The sequence below is a fragment of the Lepidothrix coronata genome, unplaced genomic scaffold (assembly GCF_001604755.1).
Source record: "Lepidothrix coronata isolate B3197 unplaced genomic scaffold, Lepidothrix_coronata-1.0 Scaffold228, whole genome shotgun sequence".
Taxonomy (NCBI): domain Eukaryota; kingdom Metazoa; phylum Chordata; class Aves; order Passeriformes; family Pipridae; genus Lepidothrix; species Lepidothrix coronata.
The window spans coordinates 901121-909204 of NW_016690408.1; positions in this window are offsets into that span (position 1 = coordinate 901121).

Sequence of the window (8084 nt, forward strand, 5' to 3'; positions counted from 1 at the left end):
TGTTGCTGTGCTTCTGGAGTTTATGAACCCTGATGAAGCCAAAGGAAGGACTGACTGTTCCAGGGGTGTATCAATCACCTTCCTCTCACCGCTGGCAAACAGGATGTCCTGATGGGCTGGTGAGGCCAGAGGAGGCACCAAGATGAGCAGAGGATGGAGCAGCTCTGCTTGGAGGAAAGGGGAGAGAGCTGGGATTGTTCAGCCTGGAGAGGAGAAGCTTTGGGGTGACCTGATTGTGGCCTTGCAGGACCTGAAGGAGCTACAAAAAAAGATGGAGAGAGACTGTGGACAAGGGATGGAGGGACAGGACAAGGGGGAATGGCTTTAAACTGGCAGAGGGCAGGGATAGATGGGATATTAGGAAGGAATTGTTGGCTGGGAGGGTGGGGAGGCCCTGGCACAGGTTGCCCAGAGAAGCTGTGGCTGCCCCTGGATCCCTGGAAGTGTCCAAGGCCAGGTTGGAGCAACCTGGGCTGGTGGAAGGTGTCCCTGCCCATGGCAGGGGGTGGCACTGGATGGGCTTTAAGGTCCCTTCCAACCCAAACAGTCTGTGATTTTATGATAAACCCTGTGTATCAAAAAGCTTAATGCATCCATCATATTTTCTCATTGAACTCTTCCTGGGCAGAGTGTTTGTACCTAGGGGGAAGAAAAAATCAACACTAGAAGAAAAAATGGCTTTTTTTTTTAATCAATCTGATTAAGTGTAATCAAGTCATGAGGTGTACATTGAATTAGTGTGACTTTCTAAAATTATCTATTCTAATTAAACCAGACAATACAGACTTGATGGTTCAGAGTGCACAAGAACCAATTTAAATATTCATGTGATGTAAACTCTCTCACAAACAATAGAATGTTTCTTCTGGTTTTTAACCCACAGATCTGCACATTCCTGATTGGATTCACTTCATTTCTGAAGTTGCTTATGCCAACATACCTTCTACATAATTTAACTAATTCTTACTTACCCAGCTGTAACTATGCATTGCTACACATATATATATATATATATATACAATATATAGCCGTACCTATGGGCTGCTTGTATGTGCCTGCAATGTGTTTGAACTCCACAGCAGTTTCCATCTGGGTGTTGTTGAAGGACCTACAAAGAGGAAGATGCACAAGGTAGTTCTGAAGGCACAGGTCCACGAGAGCAGGACAGAGAAATGAATAAACCCATCAGTGGTTTCTTTGCTGCTGATTTGGGGGGTTTCGTTTTGTGGGGTTTGTTCTGAGGGGATTTCTGTGGGTTTTGTTTTTCTGGGGTTTTGTTTTGTGGGTTTTTTTTGTTGGTTGATTTTTTGTTGGGGTTTTTTTTGGTGGGTTTTTTTTTCACGGGAAGCTGGAATTGGACAAAAGCAAAATGAAGATTTTTCCCATATTGGTTAGTGAACTCTCTGACAGCAGCTGCAATCTGGTGGTTGGCTTATATTTAGCCTGTGTCCTTCCTGATGGTCTCCATCACGGGATGCCATGCAAAGGGAGCTCACTCAGGGGACAGGAGGCAGAGAGTGTTTGCTGGGATGAGGATCCCTGCATTCCTTATGCTCACTTTGCTCTTCCTTCCCTGAGAAATCCCAGGATTCCAGACAGCAGAGGGAGAGAGTGAGGAGGGAAGGAGACAGATGGCAAAGCATTTTTAGTATTAATGACAGGAGCTTCCAGAAAATGCCACTTGCTGTGTGAATCACAAACTTCTTACATAGATCAGCTTTATTTTAGGGGAAAATAAAGGAACCATACATTTCATACAGTTTAAATCCAAATAATTGTTATGTGGAGATTATTTTGTGAGAGAAGTCAGTAAGTCCCTTTTTTGTAATCCCATACATTTAGAATATAAACTGTGGGAGACCACAGCTGATTTCATTGGGAATTTTGGGGAACTGAGGTACATGATCATCTTGGAAGGTGTGGGCTCCAGGACCCCACTCTGGACAAGCACAGTTATCAAGGCAAATATTTCTCATGCAAGAATTACATATATTTTCTAAGAGGTGATGTGGGGGAATGAGGAGGATACTACTCAACCAGTGTGAGAAATAGTTGTATCTCGTGAATTGATGCCCTACTGAGAACCCAGGTGAAAAGGCCACCTCAGAACCTCTGTCAACCTAAGGAACATCAAAATTGCTATTACTGTTTTTGCAGGGGCAAGAGGTGTTTATTTCCTACATTTTAGTTGTATGACTTTTTACCTTGACATTTTAATTACCACATTTTGTCCCAGAAGCAAGTGCAGAAGGTTTGCTTCAAATGGCATCATCATGAAGAAAACACGTTATGTCTCTTTTTATTCCATTTAATATGTGTACCTATTGATCTGGACCAAAAATCCATTCTCTGGTGTATGAGTTTTTCCATGTATTTTTACATATTCTGATTCATACACACATTCTGTCTATGTGTATAATCAACATAAATTTACCTACTGACTGCAAGGACAAATATTTGCAATAATTTCAATAAACACTAAGTCTGGCTTTCACTCCTGGGAACAGAGTCCCATTGTTGCTGTCTGCTCAGACTTGGTAGGAAATCTGAGTTTGGTGAATTGAATGTGGGTGTGATTCCAAGTAATATAGTTATTAAAATCAATATTTCTTTTCTCTGTACATTCACATAGGGGAAAAAAAATTCTTAATTCTTTAAGACAACAGCAAAGTATGGGAACTACAGGGAAAGAAAAGCTGTCTGGGAACCTTCTGATAGAGTGTCTTCAACTCGTGGTCATAAAAAAGATTTGTTAGATCTAATTTCTTAAACTGTCTGCTTAGATATTCTCAGAGCACCTGAAGAGCAGGGGATGTTTAGCAAAGATTAAAGGAGGCAGTTTAATCTTAGAACTGGGGTTTTTTTCTCTACTGTAATGCAACCCTTTGAGGAGTGTGGGGTTTCTGTTTGATGGCTGCAACCCAATTCCATCAGTGATTGAGTTCACCTGTTTGGCACAAGAAGAATCCACTTCTGAACTAATCACTGTGAGCTTGGTAAACTGGGAGCTGGAATTTGCAGTGGATGACGTATAAAACAGCCACTGACACATTTCTTATATTTCTTGAAGAGAAAACAGGAGTTTGCTTGACTCTCTGCAGTTGCTGAACATCAAGTTTCAGCTGAAAACAGAGGGTATGTCCAGGACCACACAACTTGGTGTCAAAGGCTTTCTCAAGCTCTCTGACATCAACCCTGCACTGGCACATGGAAGAACTGGAATTAACTCCACTATAGGCAAGAGGCTGATGGGAGCAACTTCATGTAAGCTGGTTCACTTTGCTTCCTGAATTTTGGGCAGATTTAATGGCTGTGGGTGTAGCATTTTATTGCTATTTTTATTTTCTCAGGCAGTTTTGATCATTCCTAAGCATGGGCTGAAACACAAGCTTAGCTCTACACACAATAAACAAACCTCTTGTCGTTCAGTAATGAAAAAATGCACTCTTTTTTCCTATTCAATAAACCTAACTGAGTGTAAAATTTGAGCCTGCTGAAGACAGTAACCAAATTCTGCTCGACAGCAGTGAGGGCAGGATTTTATTCACTGCCTTTTGACTCCTCTTTATAAGGGACCAGCTCGTTATTGGGCCTGTTACAAATGTTCACAGCAGAAGGTGTCCGGTGACCTGACAGTCTTTGGTTTTCAGATCCAGACCTAAAAGTATTTTCTACTAAACCTCAATAATATGATAATAATGAAAAGTGATACTCTACAAAGATAGAATCTTTTGAGGCAAAAAAGGACCTTTTAGAAAATTAAGGATCTCCACTTTATAGGGAGTCCTTTTGGTTTTTTTTCAGAAATATTGGAAAGCGGAAAATTTTTCAGGAAATCAAACAAAAGTTCCAACTTGCCAAGTTTGCAGAAATCCCCCACATAAATCACTCCTTAATGAGTTCAAAGGCAACATTCCTCCCTTGGATGAAGCTCTAAAATATCCAGAGCCCTTGTTCCCATATTCCCTGCACACTCAACACTTCAATGTTCAGAGCTGTGCCAAACCATGACAACAAAAAAAATAGCAGAAAGCCTTTATAGATGGTTTTCTGACATGAGGCAAATGCAATTCAACACTGACAAATGCACAGTGGAGGAGTTTGGTTGCCAATAGAATAACAAATAGAAAAAGAATTAAGTGTCCCAGCCTGAGAGGGCTGAAAGTCATCTCAGCATGTACAGACACGCTGGCTCCTCAACCCCTTTGCCCTCTTCTTGCTGAGTCCAGTGTCAACCTTTTTTATTATTATTTGGCTTTGTCCTCTTGTAAAAAGCCTTCGACTTTGTTTGTTTGTTTGTTTGTTTGTCTCTCCAGCGTGCCCTTTCCCTCCCCTCAGAGGTGAGCACAGCTCCCAGAATGGATGCTCTGTCTGGGAGCTGCTCTAACCTGCCAGGGGCTGTTTGATAACCCACTCATCACAAACCCTGAAGATGGGTTTAATGCACTCTCCCTCCCCAGCCTGGCTTTTCAGTGGCCTCACAGCACTCTGTTCTCCCATTATTTAAGGTGGCACCACACCAAGCATGGTCATTTACAGACAACAATAAGCATTTATTCCCATATTATCCCACCTTCCCAAAGCCAAACTGCTTTTCCTCCCACATATTACGACAAACACCAAATTCCTTGAGCCACGTCCTCCCCTGTGTGGCACTTCTGCCTTTGCAATCTTCATTCACACAGGAGTCAACAAAGAATTGGGTCCATGAAATGATTTATGCGTAATTCTCCTAACAAATAATTTTAAATCCTGGGAAAGGATGAATCGTTACAAAAAGGAACTAGGAATTTAAAAATTCCTGCTGCAGCCAGGTGAGCTCTGGGATGTATAAAACTGGGTTTCAGCTGCTGTTATTATATGAAATGTTGGCTTTGATAAAGATAATGCAACCAAATACATCCCCAGATTAGGATATCCAGGTCTTGACAGTGAATCTGAATCATGCCAGTATTTTGTCTGACAAGTATTTCTAGGAGGCGAGGTTTGCCTTTCTCTTATGTAGTTTATCTGCAAATCATTTGCATGCTTGCAGATGCTAATGGAAGCCAAAAATGAATTCTCTAATTAATCTGCAAATAATCCTTCCTTAATTAGAATTTTTTGTTGAAATCTGTTTTGTAAGTGCAAACTCTCAACTTGTATAGTTCTTTTTTCATTTTACTTCGTTTTTATTCTCTCTTAACTTATTTTCTCTCTTTTTTTTTTTTTCCACGAGGACAATTCCATCTATCAGACTGATAAAAAGAAAAACAAATTACAGGTGTCTTATTTTTACAGTGTATACATTGTGTATTTTAATACAGGTCCAGCATGGATTTTGTGTGAAAACAAGAAGGTGGAATTCTTTTTCTTTAGTTCTGTGCATTAATTTCCAAGAGTGACATTAGAACTTTGATGGCATTTTTGAACAACTGTAATGATGTCATTGGATAATAATGAACTCTGTCAGATTTAATGGCTCTATAATTAATACCTACATGATAATAAAAGCACGGTATGGCTTTAAATAGGGGAAATGCTTTGGAAGCAACAACCATTTCAGCAGGAAAGTGGGAAGTTTAGCAGAGAAGAATAACATTGGAAATAATAAATCTTTCTCAAATGGTTCCAAGGTGTTATGGATAGAACATTGGAAATAACACAGGCAAAGAAAAAGTTGTTTTCTGGAAAAAAACAAACAACAAACCAACCCAAATAACGACCCAAACACCCTAATGAAGTAATTAGACAAATGTAATTAGGCAAATGGATATTTAAATTCTGTGAGATGTTACATTTATCTACAGTGGCTCTACCTTATTTCTGCAGACATGTTTTAATTTTTTTGAAAATTCTGGAAAAATAGAATTTTATATAGTAAGAATTTCAGTCTAAAAGTCTGACAAGTACTCAGCATATTTAATATATAAACATAATTAATTAATAATTAAATAATATTTGAACTCATAGACAGACCTAAACCAAAAGTGTTATTACTGATATCCAGGAAAGGCTAAACAACAACTGAAAGTCCACACTGTAGAACATCACATACATCTGGAAAAAAATAGCTCTTTTGACAGTTTAGTTTTATAAAAGAGAAAATGTACTCAAGAGTTGCAGTAATTTGAAAAAAAACCAGTTTATTCTTGAAATTGATAGACTTGTTTTCATTGTCGCTTTTTTATTACCTATAAGTAAAAGTAGCATTTCGATTACCCAATAAAACAAAAGCCTCAAGGCTCTTGCACTGAAGTTTTTTTTTCTCTGATGGTGGAGGAGAATCACATCTGTACCTGACATTTCCCAGGGAACCGGGGTTTTTACATTTTGTTGAGCTTTTAACTGTACAGTCATCAAATTTAATGTCATTTGTGACACTCCCGTGATGGTGGCACTGAGGAAACCCAGCAGAGCGAAGGAAAATGTCCTTTTTTAAGAAAAGTGTTCTGTTAGTCTGGAGAGATGGGAAACTTTCACTTCCATGAGTTGGCTCCTTGTTTATTCCTTCTAGTCGTTAATCTCTGGCAGAGACTCTCAATACCCACCCAAGGAATGTTTGTCTCTTTTTCTTCTAAACTTCCAAAAATCTTCTGCTCAGAAGCGGTTTGTACACTCCTATTTTATGATTCATATTTATAGAACACGAGGTGGTCCCCTGTAAACTCAGTGGCACAGCTTTGGTTTCTTGAAATTTGTGGCCCATTCTTTGGGGATTTTGCACGTCTGGTTCTCCAGGCCTTGGGATCACCTTCATGTGAGGCACTTTTTCCACATCATTTCCAAATGGTGAGACTTTTACACAGAGATCCTACTCCAGGAACAGTGCTTTAATGACATTTAACAGTGCCATTCTTTTTTTTCCCCTTCTTCCAGAGCGCAAGACTTTGATATCAGCCCAATGATTCTGGACAAATTTTCCTCAAGTCCAGAGCTGTGCAATGCAGGAACAGGTTCAAAGCTTTTACCAGCACCACAAGGCACATCAAATGCTCTTCTGGAAATCTGGCTGGTTGGTTGAAATCCAACCCCAACACATCTGGGAAAGACTTCTTCAAAATGACCAAACCACACAGATTTACCAGTGCAATACAAAAGGATATATCAGGTACTCCTCTGGTTGAGTTCCAAGCTTCAATTATTTCATTAAGATTAAACCTGATATTTTTCCCCCTGTTTTCCGTGGATTTGTAATTTTTCCCCTTTCCACCCAATTTCTGTACATATTTTGGTTCACAATGTGGGTAACCCAAGCATATTGCTTTCATCTCAATTTTTAGAGCAGACCTTATCACTTCCTTAGTGCATCTGTTCAGTTATAGGGAAATGGGGGAGAAGGAGAGGGGAATGTGAGTTTGGATTGAAGACCTGGGCTTAATTTGTGTTGCAAGCAGGGGAGTGACAAGTGGTTTTGTGACACCTCTTAAGGAGAGCTACTTATTTCTCTGCCCTTTGCTTGCAACAGAATCTGCAGATTTGCCTTTCTGGTTTCAGACATCTTCAAGCTGGATCAAAAATAAATAGGAAACAAAGTGGGAAAATTAGGAATATACTGATAAACAGATGCTGTGTTGGGTGGTTTTCCTCACATGTGATTATACATTACCCTGGGTAAGAGCTGTGCTACACAAAACCACGGCATTGACATTTAGGATGAAACTGCTCATTATTTTTTATGCCATGCATTCCACTATTTCAATCCTTTTTCCCGTGATCAGCAGCAAAGCAGTTGATTGAAGACTGACAGATATATTGTTCCTCTCCCTCCCTTTTGCTTTCTTCAGTTCTCTGAGGCTTCCTAGTAACACACACGGTCGAGAGAAATTTCTCCTGGGCTGAGCTTTTAATAAAAGCAGGATCTTGACATATTTACAATATTAAGGAACAGTATTCACTTTTTTTTTTTTTTAAGGTACTAAAAGTGTATTTTTTACCAGCTTTCTTAATATACATATCTACAAGTAGCATTGAATCAAATCATTAGAGCTGAACAGCCTCCAGCTTTCTGCAAGTTAATCAATAACGATGCCAGATAGAAATCTGGCCTGCTTCTACTATTATATCAACAAGCATATGCTGTTTATTAAGTCTAACTGCAAGCT